General features: G+C 42.6%; 1 protein-coding gene across 2 annotated transcripts in view; it reads right to left on the minus strand.

Annotated features, from left to right (window-relative positions):
* The window catches only part of FGGY (FGGY carbohydrate kinase domain containing), a 281,239-nt gene that overhangs the window by 198,310 nt on the left and 64,844 nt on the right, over nucleotides 1–18,085 (minus strand). For both annotated transcript variants that reach the window (XM_052666250.1, XM_052666253.1), the window contains one exon: nucleotides 5,965–6,029. The gene's annotated coding sequence lies outside the window, so the exon portion shown is untranslated. The remainder of the gene's footprint in view (nucleotides 1–5,964; nucleotides 6,030–18,085) is intronic.

Below are 18,085 nucleotides of genomic sequence, written 5' to 3' on the forward strand. Positions count from 1 at the left end.
ATCAGTTTTCAGAAAACGATGCCATGGCTTTGAAAATTCTAATACAGTTTGCTGAGCATCAGCAGCTTTTTCTTCATCTGCTTCAACAGGGATACAACATTTCCATGAAGATGAAGACCTGAGAGAGGAACTTGATTTTCCTTTTTTACACTTGGAATTCTGCCATGCTTGCCATGCATCTGAAGAGATGCAAACAGAGTAGAAAAATTATGGCTGGAGGAGTTACTCAACAAAATAAAGAAGTGCATGTGTATACTCATAAGGAAACAAAGAAACACACACAGGGTTAAGTTTGCTATAAGAATCTTCTTATTTCAGGGGAGGAAATGCAATGATTGTACGATTTTAATGTTTATGCAAAGATAATGAACAGGTAGAATAACTGAGCAAAGCCATTAAACAAGACTAAATTCCCCAGACACGGTTACACAGTTTAACTTAACTCAGGCTTATATAGGACTCTCTTAATCATGTCTGAAGGCAACTCAGACTTCAGAAGAGTAAAAATAAATGTTCTGAGTTTCAAAGGGTGGGTCTGCAGCTCAGGGATGATGTAGCTTTTGAACAGTTATTCCAAATTCAGAACCAAAGTCATCTGCTACATGCCAAATAGACAAATATTCCAACTCAGAGACAAAAGGATCCTGAAAGAAAAAGCACTGAAGTAATCAGCCACATCTAACACAGTAACAAATGAGGTGAGAACAGGGGAGTTACAGTGAGTATGGAAGTAGGAAAGAAAGAGATAATGGACTTGATGACTGGCTAAATTTTATTTACTCTTTTAGGAAGGGAAATTTCTTCTACCACCTCCTGACTCTTGTTTGCAGTATCATTTTGCAACTTCCAAACTTCTACCAGTTAGGAAGAGAACACTCTTACTTTACATGTGACGGTAGGATACCCTATGTTGATGGGATGATATCACATGACAGATGAAAGATCTCTCGTCCTTCTCTTATCTATGGTTGTAACCAAAAATCCAAAAGAAGCAAAGGTTTGCAGTAGGCAGCTGTTGGCTCGTCTGCCCACCAAGAGATTTTCTTGCATTTCTCCTGAATGTTGCCCTATCCAGGTGATAATACATAGCAATGATACCTTCAAAAACTCCTTAATAACATCATAATCTGGCTTCACCAGCAAGCTCCTGAAATTCATATGCATGCAGTTCAGAGAAGACACTCCAAAGCTTAGAGGGGACCCCAAAAGAGGAGCACAGAAAGCCCCAGCGCTGAGATACTGAACTGGGTGGGGGAAGGAGGGGGTAAAAACGCAAGGATTTCCCATGTACTCCCAGCTTGCTGGTGAGTTCTTGACACTGGTCTCGGCAGAGGTTTGTATCCAGCTTGTGACTCCTCCTTTTCCTGCTTCTCTGCACCCACCAGATGCTGAGTCCAGGTGGTGCACTGAGAGCCCACTTTCCAGCTTCCCTGCAGGAACCAACTTCTGGCTGTACAGAAGCACATCAGTGAAGGACAAAGGAAGAGGAAGCAGAGGCTGCTTCCAGCAGCAGAAGGGGCAGGGGGCCCTAAACTGGTGGTTTTAAGGCTGGAGGAAGAGGTGGAGCAAATCCGAAGAGTATGTAGGAAGACGCAGGAAAAAAAGTTTGGAGCAGTGCTGATACAGATCCTTAGGTCAGTGAAACCAGTAAAAAAGATCACACAGTCAACCAGGAATGAAATCATGGCTTGAGCATTGATTTTGTGCCACCAATAAAATCCTGTGGGTGTAGTCATTTAAAGGGTAGGCTTTGCCTGGCTTTTTCATACTTTGGAGCAAATGCAGTCATTGTAGGCAGGGAGCTGAAGGGAAATGATTTATGAGGACAGAGCTAAATGCTTATAGCTAGGTTAAACAACAATAAGGGCAGACATAACAGCCTACAAATACCCACAGGATTAAATGTCAAAGAGTGTGAGGAATTGTCTTGAGCAGTAAGATAAATGAGCTAAGACTGAGATGCACTAGCCTGTGGTACACTTGCCCAAACAGCTGAAGTTTTGTTGGTTGTGACTAACATGGGCAAAGCATGAGCAAATAAAAGGAAGGACTGATTCTGCCCTGCTGCACAGGTGAAAGGGTTTACTCAAATCTGTTCCACATTCAGATCAGCTTTACTTCTCCATCACAGCAGAAGATATCTGCAATGCTAAGCAAAGTATAGGGGTTCAAGACAGCATTCTGGAGACATACTGCAACTGCCTTTCCTATTATGATTTTTTGACAGCAGCAATTACAAACCTTATTTCATCAGGAAAGTTTCAAGTTGATTGTATAAATGAAAAAGTCACATAGCTGCTATTGCAACAAGTAAGCACATAAGATCACTCATAGCCAGAAAGACTATCCACCGCAGTTTCACTACAATTAACACCCAAATTACCCTGCACAGAGGATGTGTTAACATCACACCTTATTTCATGCCCACTGTAGCCCCTGAAACAGCTCTTCAAAGGGCCTGAACTTCATTTTGTGCTGAGCACCTCTATGGGGGGTGAGCTCCAGCCCAAGGTCATGTTTCCAGGAGGTGAGGATTTCAGCAGGAGCACTGGGGAATGCGCTCGATGGGCAAAGCTGCTGCTGGGGCTACACTGAGGAAGAAGGGAAGAAATACGAGGTGAAAAAAACCAACACCTTTGAACTTTGTTTCACGGCATAGTATTGCAACCAGGGCAGGGTTAGGAGCAAGAGGTTACAACTAGCAAGGTGGAGAGGTAAAAAGAGATTGCCTCTGGATTCCTCAGATTGTGAAATTATTGCCTCACTGAAGGAAATACATACAGGCAAAGGGGAGAAAGAGCTGCTACATACACAGTCCTGAATTATAGTAAGGGGAAGGTGAAAGGAAAACTAAAACAAAGCAAATGCACCATCACAGGAAACAAATATAACCCTGTGATACTTTGCATCTCCCTCCTTTCTGGCGTAGATATCTTTCCCAATCACTGCAAGTTGATCTGTGTGCATAAATTGGATGTTTCCTTTTCTTCCTGCCCTCACTGGGATGCTGGATCACCAATGAGTGTGTTACTTTCCCCTGGGCTGTCAGGAACACCATGTGCACTTATCCCTGGCTCCTGAAAAACAATCTCAGCACTGGGTGCCCACTACAAGAAAGAAGAGAAACAGTTCCTTGGCCTCTCTGCATACAAAGAAGGTAAATTGCTTGTGAACACCCAAAAAACTTTCTTTAGAGGAGCTACACATGGGTGATTGCTGGAGAGAGAGAGGACTGAGTGAAACCCAGAGAAGTTGGGGAGGGATTTGCTCTGGCTGAGTGCTGGGAGGTGGCTCTCTTGATGGCTATGTGTTTTCAATGCATGTGCAGAACAAAAGACATGGCTGAAATTAGATAGGGATTTCAGGAGTATCCAAAACATACTATAATTGGCCTGCCTTCTGAAGGCTAGGAAAGAGCCAGGCATCCCGGAGGAAATTTCACTCAATGTCTGATTTCAAAGCATTTTTCCAGAAGATGAAGGAGTATTCAAGTACAAAGAACCAAAGCAGCCAACTCACCTTCAGCTCCCTGTTCTTTTTGTCAAAGGTTTACAAGTGGCAGGAAAAAAATTACTGAGGAAGAAGAGCCTTGTAATTAAATCCTTAATTTGTGATTCAGGTTCTTCTTCTCACTTGAGCTTAATGCCTATAAAACAGTCACAACAGGAGGTGCCCTATATAAGTGTAAACACAATGATGCTTAAAGGTACACAACAGATTCCAAAGGTTTGTGAGCCACAGCACGCCGTCAGGAGGCCGCAGTGGGAAGAGCTGACTGACGAGGCTGCTGTGGCAGATATCTCAAAGAAAATTCAGGCAGAGTCATGCTACGCAAAACTGTGCCAGAAAGAGATTCTGAGACTATTCTGTCCACCTCTGTGTTGTGGAAGGAAAGTGTTTTCCACCTTCCAGATCTGTATGGGGCTTTTATCCTTTGTAGATTTTTAGATGAGCAGGAAGTTAAAGCCGCTATCTGAACAGAATCATTCAAGTTACGAGCTCTGATTCTCTCAAAATCCATTTTGCCTCTTATAGCAGACTGCAATGAGCAAGGCACCTTCAGCCCTTTGCTTCTGTTCCACTAGTTTTGTGGTGTATCACAACACACCACACTACAACCTGAGGTAGGAAACGAGAAGAAGAAAAGAATCTGTTCTGTGAATCTTTACTTTTGTCTGGAATCCTTTTCTGGATGTTTATGGCATCCCATAAAGTTGCTGAAACATGCCTGCTGTATTTTTAATTGTCATTTTAAATGCCAAAACCCAGAAGTCCTGCTTATATTGTATGCGAACACAGTGTCTGCTTATGTTCAAACCCTCAGGTGCTTTAAATAACTCTACTGTACACAGAGAACGTTGTTCATTTTGTTTTTACAATTTTTGCCTGTGTAGAAGGAGCTATAATGTCTTGAGAACATAAATGTATGTTCATAACCACGGAGCGAGATCACAGCTGGAATCTACCTGAGCCTTGGATCATATTTCAGCAGTGGCAAGAAGCGAAAGAGCAGCTTATTTCTCTGTTTAATTTACAAGAGCTACAACTGGAAAGGCACATACTAGACTTACTGATGTAACACACAGGTGAGTGTGTTACAGGTCCACCTCTGTGCTGGGTCCCCAGGGAATACTGGGTTGTTTCAGCCAGACTTAAGATTCGTTACTGCTGCAGCCCTGGAGGAAGCTGGTCCAAACCCTGGTGAGCTAGTAAAGGTGGCAGCTGCCATAACAGACTTCTGTGCAGGCTACAAACGTGGGGCATAAAATGGGGGTCTTTTTATTGATTCCAGTGAGTTTCGTAGCAAGCATCCACTGTTCTGTTTTAAAGTATAAATCATTACAGAGAATTCATAAGCAAATTTGCTTTTTTCTTTCAAGGATTAAACAGTAGCAGATCGTAATTTCCTTTAAATGCATCTATTATTCATCAGTATTCAGTAAGTTTTATTATGAGCTGCAAAACAGCATATGTATTTTTATACTTGGTTCCAGTCTGTTCCATACTTGTGTTCTGCAACATCCATTTTCAGTTTAGAAATGACAGGCCATGAATGTCACAGGATAATATGTGTTTCCTGAGTAAAGACACAGACAAGTACCTGGCCTACGTTCATTTTACACATTAATTTGCTGTAAATAATCTCACATGCTGTTTTGCCACTTCCTTTCTATAGGAATCTCTGCAAGTATGTTGACATACCTTGGCTTGCAGAAAGCTGACATGTAGTATTTATGAGCAGAGAGGAAGTAAATTAATTTCAGTGCTTGATTCAACATAAAAGAAAAGGTTTCTGCAGTATTCATCTACCCACAGTACAAAGAGAAGGTACAGTCCCTCCTCTACTCCAGCCATATTACCAGGGAACAAAAATTCTGCTGAGTTACAACTACAGATAAGGGGTTAAAGAAAGAGAGGCTTCATTTCCTAGTATGCTCCCTATAACAGCTGTCACTGTTTGCAGCATGCACGGTACAGCGATAGGTGAAAATGAAGCCGTGCATGTAAGGTGAACACCCTCTTCTTAAGCAACTACCATTTTTTGTAATGATATGTACAAGGATCATCTGGGGACTTCCTTCCCTTGAAGTCTGGGTTTCCTGAGAGGAAGGAGAGATGAAATACAGGAACAAGCGGCTGCACATCATTTCCAGCAGTGTAGTAGACCTTCCTTATTAACACTGGTCTAGGAACCACATCTGAATCCCCAAACTTCCTGATGTTCTCCTTTTGAAAGGAGGGATGATGGGGAAGGAGATGGGTGGAGAGGGTGAAGAGGTGGTTCTGTCCTTTTAAAGGCCTTTCAGGCACAACAAAACTGCTCCCATACTCTTAAATCTACCATAAAAAGTAGGTTGCAATACAAGTGGGAAATACAAGGAAATGTTTCAGCTAATAAAATGCGCTGGACTGGCACCAAACTTCTGCTTGAAAAGCTGTTTATAATCAACAGTGATTACTTACAGTGTCATTGCAAGACCATTGGAGGACTCAGTGATTGAAGGGTAGCTGGTTCATCTGGATGAGATCTGGAAAACACAGTGCCACGAATCAGTAAACACCCACAGCAGACAACATGTTTTTTATGAGTGCTATTAGAAAAGGAGGAAAAGTCCAAAACCAGACTGATGAACTGCTCCGTGACCAGAGAAAATAAAATCTGCCCTGTTCACTAATTCATCACTGATATAAGAGAAGCAAATCAAATCCACTTGATAAGAACATCAGGGCTGTGTTGCAGATCACTTTTAAGCCTCTGAAAGGGTTAATGGGACCCAAGAGATAATAAATGCATTATGCAGCTGTGTAGGTGCCAGAAAGATGAATATAGGTTGATTTTTAAAAACTTAACCTATGCAGAGTGAGTCATAATCTGCACCTTGCGTCATTCAATAAATGGGTCTTTAGAAAATGAACCCACTGTGACTGGGCTGCTGGCTCTCAAAAAGCAAGTGCCCTGTTCTCCTGCCTACAGCCTGCCCAGTCGTAAGGATCAAAATAGCTGTTCCCCATAGGCTACAGTGTGATGGCAAAAATGGGATCAAATACATGTTTGTGGGGTTACTGCATTTGTCTTACGAGGTCGAAAGGTTTTGACTGAAACAAATGTTTCCATATCATGAAATATTCATTCTTAATCATAAATGTGCATTATTCTCATCACAACTGCTGCTGTGCCTTGTAACAGTGTTTCCTCGTTCAATTATGCCTCACTCACAGTCACTTTTTAATTAACACCTTCATTAGGAAAACCTTGAAGGTTTAGATAAATAACATTTGTTTTTGTGCATTTCAACCACAAGTTTCTGCATGAAGGAAATTTCTGTTTTGTCGTCACCCTGGAAAAGAAAAGCAAGTAGAGAGGAGGTCTACTTGTTCACAAGATCTCTGCACTGAGAAGACAGAATAATCATCTTTTGTTGCATAGGAAAATAATGCAAAACAAAGTAAACAACGCCCTTTTGTTCTGCACGAGAAAGACAGGGCTTTAATAGTCTTTAAACGAGATAGAAAATTTCCATCCAAATGGAACCATGGAGTAGGTAGACACATTACAACGTTTTGGAGCTCAGTGATTAAATTTAATACTGTGCCAAACAGCGATTAGTCGATGAAGGGCATTCATAAATGGAATAGAAACAAGGGAAGTGTAGCTCCAGTATAACACTGGGCCTCCAGTACACTTTGGTGCTCAGCTTTTTACTTTAATAACAGGGTCAAATGAAAATAAGTTTAATTTGATTTATTTCCCTAAGGAAACTCAGTGGAATTGTAAACACGGGCTGACTGGGACATATTACTAAAACTTCAGCTTCAGGGTCAGATCCAAGAAAAGGGTTTAGGTGCCTACTGAAGCGCAGCAATTTATCCTTTTCTTCAGCATTTTTCCAGCTCGCTAGCTCAATCCCCCTGCTTAGAGTATCGCCTCACATGAGCCCCATTACAAGGCACTGAATTCCCCCAACTCAGTGTGCAGGCAAAGCAGCATCCTAATTAAAGCTTCTGAATCCCAGCCTCAGAGCTGGGTGCCCGTGTCCTTTATGGATCTCTGCATTAGTACATTAAAATCCTTTGCTGAGCCCAGTGCAGCACATTGTCCTCAACACTCTCCATACGTGACTGATGATCCAGGAGAACAGGAGCACAAATCCTTTTTAACTTATCTGTGTTCTCTGCTAAGCCCATCTAAACCAGGCAGCAAGCATGTGGTGTGCAGGGAAGCCAGCAGCAATGCATGAGCCCCACGCACACGGAAAGATCAGGTCTGCTTCAGCAGTCACTGCTCTGGCACAAAATGAAGAATTACTCCCTGACCTCTGCTAAATGACCTTTGAAGAAAATGAAATTGTCACTTCAGTTTCAGCTGAATGAACTGTTCGAGCCCATCCCAGCATCTGAAGTGTCAGCACCTGAATTCTCACATACACCAAAAACATGAATTGAATTAAACTATCTGTGTAGACTTGACTCCCCTGACACAGCTCTTCTTTGCTTCCCTTTCTTTCTTCACCTATTCCTGCAGTCCAACAGGAGGACATCATCGTTTTAATTTGAAAGTAGTCCTTTTATTTTAAAACCTCTTTTGGGCCAGATTGTGTTCTTAGCTGCAGCAGCATAAATCTGCTGGTATTTCATGGGCCTTTTCCAATGACATTCTGATGTAAGCAAGATCAGAATCTTGTTTTGGTGAGAAGTCACAGAGTTATGCTAATGTTCAGTTGTGGTACAGGCCACAGATTCTGGTGAAATCTCATCTATTTATGCAGAAGAGAACTCAGGGTTAGGAATTCCAATAATAGCAACATGATTGTTGAAAATGATAAATTACACAGAATGTCTCAGGCACTTTGCTTAAAATTTGAAACCCGTTCATTAATTAACAACAATTAATCACCACGAAGCGTGTTATGCATGCTAACTAAGCTGCAACTGTCATTCCAAGAAAATAAAAAAGTCCAGGAAAAATTCTCTTGGAGTCTCTATTTAGCACCTCAATGAATGGCTGTGTGAAGCTCCTGTCAGGATCCTCCATCACCGGCGACTTCCCTGCCTGCCAGGGGGCCTGGGAGCTTTTATCATCAGGGGCAGATGTGATTTGTACCTTAGAAAAGTTCCAGGCTTATTCCTCATGTATGATTTGTGTTCCAGGTGATGGTAAGAGGTAAATCTGAGAGGCTTTCTCCACGATGTTCGAATGCCAAGAAGTGGAGCAGTTTACTGGAACAGCAGCAGCTTCTAAAATCTTCAAAATGATGGTTTCACAAGGAAGGTGGGATATTTTACGTTCCGTAAAGCTGAGCTAGACCATTTTAGCAAAGAGTCTGCCTGCCTGCCAAGGGTGGGGTAGGTATTTGCTATCTACATAATCACTTCCTACTGCGAGTGGGTCAGGTAAGTCAAATAACTTATAGCCAAAAGAGCCTTTGGTCGAGACTGGTAGAAGTCTAGCCTGTAAGTAAATACATCCCTGTGCTACACAGAGCACATCCTCCGTCATGTGATGTCTCAGCCATTTCCTGGTACTGCCCTTCCAACAAATACTTCACTTTATCTCCCTCTGATTGTAACATTGGCAGTTTCACCACTGAGGTTGCTGTTGCTGCACTTTCTAGTGTCAATGGCCTGCTGTGAACTGGAAAAATACCTACCGAAAAAAACAGTCGAGCTCTTGAATGATACCAAAGGCTCTCTCTTTCTCTGCCTTTTTTGTAGCACACTGGGCAGTCATCCAGTTTGTCAGTTCTGCTTGTCCTGCTCCATACTGAACGTCTCAGAATCACTAACCATCAGGTTTTCAACAAAAACTGCAGCAAAAGATCAGCTTGCTGTGTGCGATCAGTGTACTGCATGGCTTTCCCTCAACCTGAGCCTGGGTGCCTTACATCTACATGCGTGGCTTTGTTTGTTCTGGCTCCTGGCTGGCGCAAAAGGCATTGCATGTGTGTGATGGGGTGGTAAATCCCAAACTCGGCCATAGTTCAGAGGTGCTGCCTTGCACGATGGTAAGAAATAACTCATTTTTGACTGAAATGCTTAAAAAAAGGTAAGTAACCTGGATGGTAAGAATTAACTACTGGCTCCTGGCCAGCTCCTGCACGCATGGATGGAGCAGGCAGCCTTGTCTAGTGGCAGATCCCACTTGTGTGCTGGGCAGGCTCTCCTCCAGCCTAAGCAACGGTCCCTGCAGAGCTGCTGGGAAGAGATGCAGTGGTTCCTGAAAAGGTCCTGTAAGTATTCAGAACATATCTGATAATGGTACGGCTTTGATCCCCATAAATATTTTGGGCAATGCCGTTTGAAATTTTGCCTCAGCTCACTAAATTGTCTATCTCTGAAAGTCAAAATCATTCTGCCAGACTGCAGCTGGACCACAAAAAGAAAGGAGCAAGGAGATCCTCCAGATACCAGTCAGCACGACCGAGAGATGTCCAAGTGTTTCATAATCCTTTACTGGAAACCAAGTCAGCAAAACAAAAAGATGCTCACAGACTCTAGTGGGGTCTGGATTACACCAATGCCTTCCAGGGAACAGCTCAATGAATCCTGGCAGTTCAGAGCTGCCTCCTTTAAACTAAATTTCTGAAAATGAATAGGCTAATTAACAGATCCACTGTGTTATCATGAAAACTTGTTGCTGTCCACCTTTCACAATAAGCATACTTCTGTAAAGAACGAATGAATGCCAGTATTGTCACTAAATGAATTTGAAAATCAACACTGCAACGATATGCCATACGAAAGTACTCTGGTTTGATCTTCACAAGGTCATCCCAGTTGTTTCACCCCATAAAATAAACCACAAACACAATACTGAATGAGTCAGAACACACAACTGGCTCCAAGAGAAGGGATAAATGCCTCAAAGAGTCCAGCAGACAGAAGGCACAGTGCAAAGCTAAAGGTGCAGCAGCGCATGGTAGCAGTTGCATGAACAGGGGCTGAGGAAGTGAAGAATATTTTTCTCTAAAACCTCCTTTTTCATGCTCCTCCATATCCCAACAAGGCTAACAACCGTTATAGGCCAGATCAGTGTCTGAAGTGGGAAGCTGGGAGATCCCAGCTGCAAACTGAGCAGTGGCCACAGGCTCTGGCACTCCTTCTGATTACAGCCTTGGAAAGAGCTTCCAATGGTCTTACACAAAAAGTCCTTTCAGGAGTGCTCCATAAAATATGTCTGAAGAAAGACCGTTAGGAGGAGACTTGGTTCAGTTCTGGTCTCTTCTGTTTAGCTCAGGTGTTGTTTTTTCACACACAGAAACACATGTACAGACTTAGTACACCATACAATGCCTCACTAAAGTCATCAAATGGTGGTTACAACTTCATCCAAGATCAACAAAGACCTTTTCCACAAGCAAGCCTTTGTGTTTGGGAAGCCTTTGCCCTGAATTTCACTGTCTCCCAAACCAGCAGGTGCTCTGCAGTTGGACTCGAGCTATTTAGGGGCAGCCTGCACAGCAACTTCCCAAGCTGGCAAGCAATCCCGACTAGCAGTTAGGCACTAGAATGGCTAAGTTTTATCCAGGCAAACAGAAACACTCCCAACAGGAAAATAAAGGAGAGGGGGGAAGAGGGAAAATGATAGCTTTCTTAGTTTCCATTTCATTTTCTCTGTGTTGGCATAATAACTCTCAAAGAAAAGCATGAGGCTTCCAAAAGCAGATACTGGGGCAAGCTGACATTATACAGTGGTTGTTCTTAAGACTTTCCAGTTTTGTTTAGGCCAACAACACAATTTGCTGGTTGTATATGTGATACTTTCTACACTGTCATAGATAGATGTATGCTGCTAATACCAAAACCATATAATTTAGGGCAATTTGACTTTCATTTTTTTTCCCTGGAAAAAGAACATTGAGTTAGGAATAAAAAGTGAAAAAGCCAGATGCCAGATGTGTCATCTTTCAGTGTAAAGCCACACCAGAACTTTCTAAGCCATGCGACTGCTCATTTGTGTGCCATTCTCATATCACATTTGTCAAGTCTGCCTCTAGGATCTGTGCTCTGTACACACAGTGACACGTGGATTGAGGGATTTAGTTCAACTTCATTCTGTTAGCTTGTTAGGGACTGTGCAAGTGGCATCACTGGAAAGAAGTCTTTTGGTCACCAAGTATTCATAAGCCCTATGATATGGATGTCCACAGTAATTCTCATTCAGTGACATACTTTAATATTCCTCAAGAGTGAAAAATATCCCTGCATAAGTGCTAAGTTTCCAGGCAATGATAGAATTATATTCTTCGGTAGACTGTGACTTTACTGTAAGTGTCATCATTTCTGCTGCTGCAATGTTTCAGTCAGCAAAAACAAAACTCTTACCTCTTCTGCTATCTCTTTTCCCTTAATGCCAATACAGAAGTACTGGCACTGAGTGACTTTTATATTTAATCATAACTATTGATATTTATGGAGCTTGGAACACGTTTACAGCAGAGACAAAGAAGATGTGCTCATAGGCACTGTTGGCTCTGTCAGAGGGACTGTGTCAAATCCAGGAATAACACACACGCTGTTATAATAACGAAAATTGGAAGTATTTTTACTGTGCAGCCTCAGTACCTGTTATATCAAGTCTGATAAAGGAGCTCTACCAGTGAGAACCAGCGAGGCTCCAGAGATTCTTCCATAAGAAAAACCACAAAGTGGCAGCTGGGCCAATGCATTCAAGGTGAGGCTGGACCAGGCTCTGAGTGCCTTATCGATGTGTACATGTCTTTGTTCATAGAATCATCACAGAATCATAGAATGGGTTGAAAAAGACCACAATGATCATCAGTTTCAACCTTCTGCTATGTGCAGGGTCGCCAACCAGCAGACCAGGCTGCCCAGAGCCACATCCAGCCTGGCCTTGGATGCCTCCAGGGATGGGGCATCCACAACCTTCTTGGGCAACCTGTTCACACCCTCTGAATGAAAAATTTCCTCCTAATATCTAACCTAAACCTCCCCTGTCTCAGTTTAAAACCATTCCCCTTTGTCCTATCACTATCTGCCCTCGTAAACAGCCATTCCCCCTCCTGCTAATACTTGAAGGGAGAGCCCTTGAAGTACTGGAAGGCCACAACGAGGTCTCCCTGCAGCCTTCTTTTCTCCGAGGTAAACAAGCCCAGTTCCCTCCACCTTTCTTCACAGGAGAGATGCTCCAGCTCTCTGATTATCTTAGTGGCCCTCCTCTGACCCGCTCCAAAAGCTCTATATTTTTCTTGTTCTGGGAGCTCCAGGCCTGGACAAGGTACTCCAGATGGGGCCTCTCAAGAGCCAAGTAGAGGGGGAAAATCACCTTCCTCTCTTGCTGGCCACTTCTCTTTTAATGCAGCCCAGGATATTCATTGAAGAGGAGTTGGAACAGATGACCTCTAAAGATCCCTTCCAACTCAAACAATTCTGTGATGTTATGGTTATGGATTCTGCAGAAAGATGGACAAGTGTCTTCCTGCATCGAGACATTCACAAATATATACAGATATCGGCATGTGAGTTGCCTTTGCTTGCACTGAAAACGATGCACAAGCAGAGGATGGCAGAGGATGTGGCAGCTCACATTGCTCAGACTGGGCAGGTCAGCAGGTGCAGAGCCTCTCTCACTGCAGACCGACTCGGTATCAGTTATGCAACAGGTTATCAGCGTGGGCTGCTTCCGTATGGGTCATGGCTTGTAAGAGTGGAAAAACTTGTTTTGTAGTAGCAGAGGGATTTTCCTGAAGTAAGTTAAATAATATTTAATGAAAGCTTGAAATTGCTGGAGCTGCTCTGGAGTGACATTAGCAGAGCTTGAAATCTTTAAGCCTCTTTCACCTACTGCAATCCAGAAAATCGGTGACGATTCATTTATGAATTCAGTCAGTGTTTATACCAGAAACTCAGAACTCATTTTCTGGATCCCTCAATCCTTCAGACAGAGAAATCTGAAAATTTCTCAAACCACAGGAAACTTAAAAATAGCATTTGTTCCAGCACAGTTACACACTGTTGTTCTTGAAATCTGGGTTAGAAAATACTTAAGTCTCTAAATGAGCAAGGCCTGAAGCGAAGTGCCTCCCATACTGCACGCCTTGTTTGAACAATTAACTCTGTGAGCAGAAGAGTTACAGAAGCCAGAGTTGCCACTGATTTTATTCCTTGAGATTAATTCCTAGGTGCATTCTCCAGTGTTAATAAGCATTTCACCTCTGCTGCCATCAGCACCTGGATAGAGATGAAGGCACCACAGTTGAAGACACAAATTGGGCCTCAGCATGGCTCTGCATTCAGTTTCCTATTTTCTCGAAACAGGATTTTTTTATTATCAGCACCTCCGTTTTGCTTATTTGCTTGAAACTGAAGAACAGGTTGGCAAATTGCTGCTGGGAAAACACAGGTGTTTCTTTAGCAAACGATGCCACATATTCTTTGTGCCACTCCTGCTTTATCATCCAAGAGAGGCATGTGCCAGCAGCAGCTTTGCAGTGCTCCACTGGAGCACTCTGCAGTGCTTTTTAGAAGGATTGCTTTCAGTAAAGTAGAATACAGACCTCAGGTGGCACAAACCAGCAGCTCCCCACTAAAAGCAGCAGTGCTGTCTGTTCATCCTGCATCTTCACACTTACAGGGGCTAACAACACTGTTTTTCCCACAGGAGAGGACTCTGATAGACTGACCTGAGCTCAGTTAACAGCTCCAGGTTTGGATTCAAATGGATGCTACTAAGGAGCATTCTTCCCTAGTAAATATGCCTGTCAAAGTGTTTTATTAGCCTACACAGCAGCTGCAGCTGCCTCTTTCCTCCCTACCTGAGCACACTTGCACTTAGCATCTTCTTGGCCAGCAAAATTAGAGACATTACATGTTCCAGCAGTTTGGAGAGACTAATAAAACAATAAAAGCAATAGATGTGTCACCTTAATCCACTTTAGGGACCTACATTTGTTTAATATGCATCTGCCTATTTTAAGCACTCTCCCAGTATTACACGCTTCTTTCCTTGTCTCCTTTTTAAACTTCTGCTGTATTTCAACAACTAAGGGGGATAACTTCCACTGCAAAGATGCTTAACAGTATTTTCAATTACAGTTTGCTTCTGAAAGAGCCACAAGCATTTGGACTGAACATTTCTTCACAATTCTATTCAAGTGCAGACTATTTAGAGAGGTCCTTAAGCCAGGACACAGTCCACAGAGTGAAGAGGTAAAGATGTTTTGTTTCTACTGTAGGTGGACCAGTATGCACTTGGGATGAGATCTGCTATCTTTTAGGAATGTTTCCAGTCAAATCCATTCTTACCACATTTGCTTTACTTGGTTATGCTTCAGGAACTGCAAGTAGCTTGGCTCCAGCATTAAATAACTGTGCAGGAAATAGCAGAAGGTTTACCATATACAGGCTGGGTAGGGGTGGAGCAATAAACCAAGCTACAAACAAAGCAAAGATTGGTTTGAGGACATTCAGATTGGTTGCATCTTAATTAGGAGACACACAAGTTCCCATTGATGGTGATTAAGTTATCTTAAAACACATTCAAATATTTATATGCTACCCTACTTCAGAAAGGGATGTACTGAGACATCAAAGCTAAGTGCCCCTAAATGAGGATTCATTCAAAGGCACGTTCTGCAAACTCTACATTTGACCCTATGTTGTTTTTTCAACAATAAATATCTTACTGTCTCCCGTCACATTCTGAAAGAATGAATCCTACTCCACATCTTTACTGGACTGCAAAAATAAAATCTAGACAGCTCATTTATTGATACAGTCCAATATCCAAACAAGTAATTTTATTGCTAGTAAGCAAAACGTAACAGCTGGAAAAATAAACCTCAAGCTATCATGAGAGTTCAGCTGTACAGAAAGAAAGCAAAACGGTGCAAACAAAGAGAAAAGGCACTTCCCAAGAAACGGCAAGAATGGAGTGAGCTCTGGTGGCCCTGATTCCCAGCAGATCAATGTGGCTGTTGGATTTGCTGGTTGAAGTGATAAGAAAGTTGGGCGGAAAAATGCCCCCATGAAAGTAAAGCTGCAGTGTATCTAATCCACTGGGGAAGAAAACTATATGAGACAAACAAGGTTGCTACACTGTGCTTGCTGAACTTCAGAGGAAAACAGGAGCACGGATGTTAGTATTAACACAGGGTCTCCCTAGCCTGGAAAAAAAGGCAAAGAAAAGAGTGCCTGTCCAAGAAAGTTACTCCTATCATTATAAGTCTGTCCAGTTCTATTTAAAGACAGCAAAGGAGCCAACATGAGAAGCTGTGTTTTGCAGCTCTGCATAAACACTCGCAGATAAGGGTGGTACCAGGTGTCAGCTAGCCCTGCAAAGTCACCGAAATGTCAAGGATTGTTTTTCCTCTACTCCCTTTCTCTTTCCTCCGACTGGGAACTGCCAATGTTTATTTAAAAGATATCCCTTGTATTTGGCAAGAATGCCAGCGGGGCAGACATTAATGGATTATTATTTGGGACTGGAAGCCTGCCAAGGCGATAAGGATAGCCTGCCTACCCAAAGGCCCAAAGCCGTGCCATTAACAGTGGGAGTCAGAAATGAAATTGTCCTGCCAGATGCTTTGCTGTACTGAGTTCAGCTAAGACTTTAAAAATGGACTGGCTCCAACTTCTATTTGATCTGACCTATGAAAATAATTAAATATATACAGAGGCAGACACGGGCTATAATGAGAGACTAATCCATCTGTAAGGCCCAGGTCTGATTCTTCTGTTTTGCAGCGGCGTGAAGAATTTGCTCAGAGCACCATGAAGTCACTGCGTTTGTTCCTGTTCACTTCTCTGCCCTTGAACTAGATCCCAACCTGGAAGCCCTGAACTCAACAGCTAAAAGCAGTGTGAGTGCGAGCCCTCTTTGTAGTGCTGTGACAACAAAGCCTTCCTCACTTTTAGCTGTGAGCCAAGCAGGAGGAACATGTCCTTGTGCAGCTATCCCCACAGTGCCAGCAGCACCCCCTGAGAAGACAAGCCTGAAAGAATGTGATATTTTATATGGGAGATATATTTAGATTAACACTGTTTACTATTAATCTTCTCTGCAAAGCTCCTTGTTTCCCAACAGTTAAAAAACCAAGCAGTACTGCTCCACCCTTGTTATCATGTTCTTTGGAAGACGACCTTTTCCGTGGCCCATCAGACATCACGCACTATAATGAAGGTGCTTACAATACCATTCAGTAAAAGCAGGAGCTGCGGTACAGCAGTATTCGCTGCTGTGATTGAAAGCCTTAAAGATTCTATGGATTTTACCAAGTTAATATTTTTACCTGTTTGGAGCTGGCAAAGATAAAAGAAACTTTGTGCTCCTTTTGAACAGTTGGTCTGCCACTAATGAAGTCGAACTAAACAGGGCAGCTTTCCTACTTCTCATGAATGTGTGCAATGAAGCATTACCCCAGACAGGTGTCTGCTGCTAAAAGAAAACACACAGAAAGATTTGACTATTTTTTTCTGTGGGTTTCTTTTTTCTCACCTTCAATAAGCCTATAGCAAACCCCCAAGTTCAGGTACTGCAGCCCTGAGGAGAAAACAGGCAAGGAATTTCAGCACCAAAATAAAAGCACATCTCTTTGTTCTCCTTTGACATTTCACTACCCTTTAGAGCAACTGCTTCTCAGGTTTTTAAGAAGATTGCTCTCTGAGACAGGACTCTACAAACAGCACAGAATTCAGACACCTGGAGTTGCAGAGCTATCCTCAGTACCATGCAGTCATAAGGAAAGTGTCAAGCATACAAGTCAAAGAGAGAATTAATCTAACAGCAAACCTGGGGTGTGGAAGTTGGCCTGACCTCTCTGTCTGCTTTTCATAATGCACTAGTTATGCAGACATCTGAGTACTTGCTCTGTAGCTGAGGCAGCACAGTACCACTGATTCTGAACAATTCTGTCCTCTCCCTACAAACTCTAATAGACAAATAAGAAAAGAAAAATATATCTTTTTCATCCAATATTCCTGTCCAGTTTCTTCATGGAAAAATGTAATTTAATGTGAGCTTGAACAAAGTTTTTTTTAATGGATGTATCAAGAATTAAACAAGACTGAAGTTACTCTACTTTCTGGAAGTCATTTACATTTTAAGATCGATGTCTCCTCTGGAATACGCAGTTTAGCAGACTCTAGATTTATTTTTCTCCACGGTCCTTGAGGATAATCTTCACAACAGGAAGCTGAAACTCTACTGAGTTGTCGGGGTGAAAGTTATTAACACATGGACGTAATTCTATACTAGCATCAGCTCCTGTAGTGATTATTTAATATAAAGGATGCTTGGTGTCTAAGCCCAGCTATCACTGGAGCTTAAGGAAGGTAAGTCAGGCCTGCAAGCAGTGCATGGGGTCCCCAGTCTGTGATGGCACAGGGAAAACCTTTTGTAGAGGAAAAAAGCACTGCTACGAAGAAGAATAAACTTGGCCCCATAAATCCCATGTATTATTGTTTCATTACCATTCACTAGGAAACAAAGACTGTGTTTCTCAGCAGCAGTTTTACCATTACAAAGAGCAATCTGATTCCATGGCATGACAGGTTATTCCTAGCCCTAGGAGTGGGTGCACCAAGGAAGGACACGTGGAGCCTGAGCCACAATCAACATCCACCAGGG

Source organism: Tympanuchus pallidicinctus, unplaced genomic scaffold, assembly GCF_026119805.1.
Source record: "Tympanuchus pallidicinctus isolate F22 unplaced genomic scaffold, pur_lepc_1.0 scaffold7, whole genome shotgun sequence".
Classification (NCBI taxonomy): domain Eukaryota; kingdom Metazoa; phylum Chordata; class Aves; order Galliformes; family Phasianidae; genus Tympanuchus; species Tympanuchus pallidicinctus.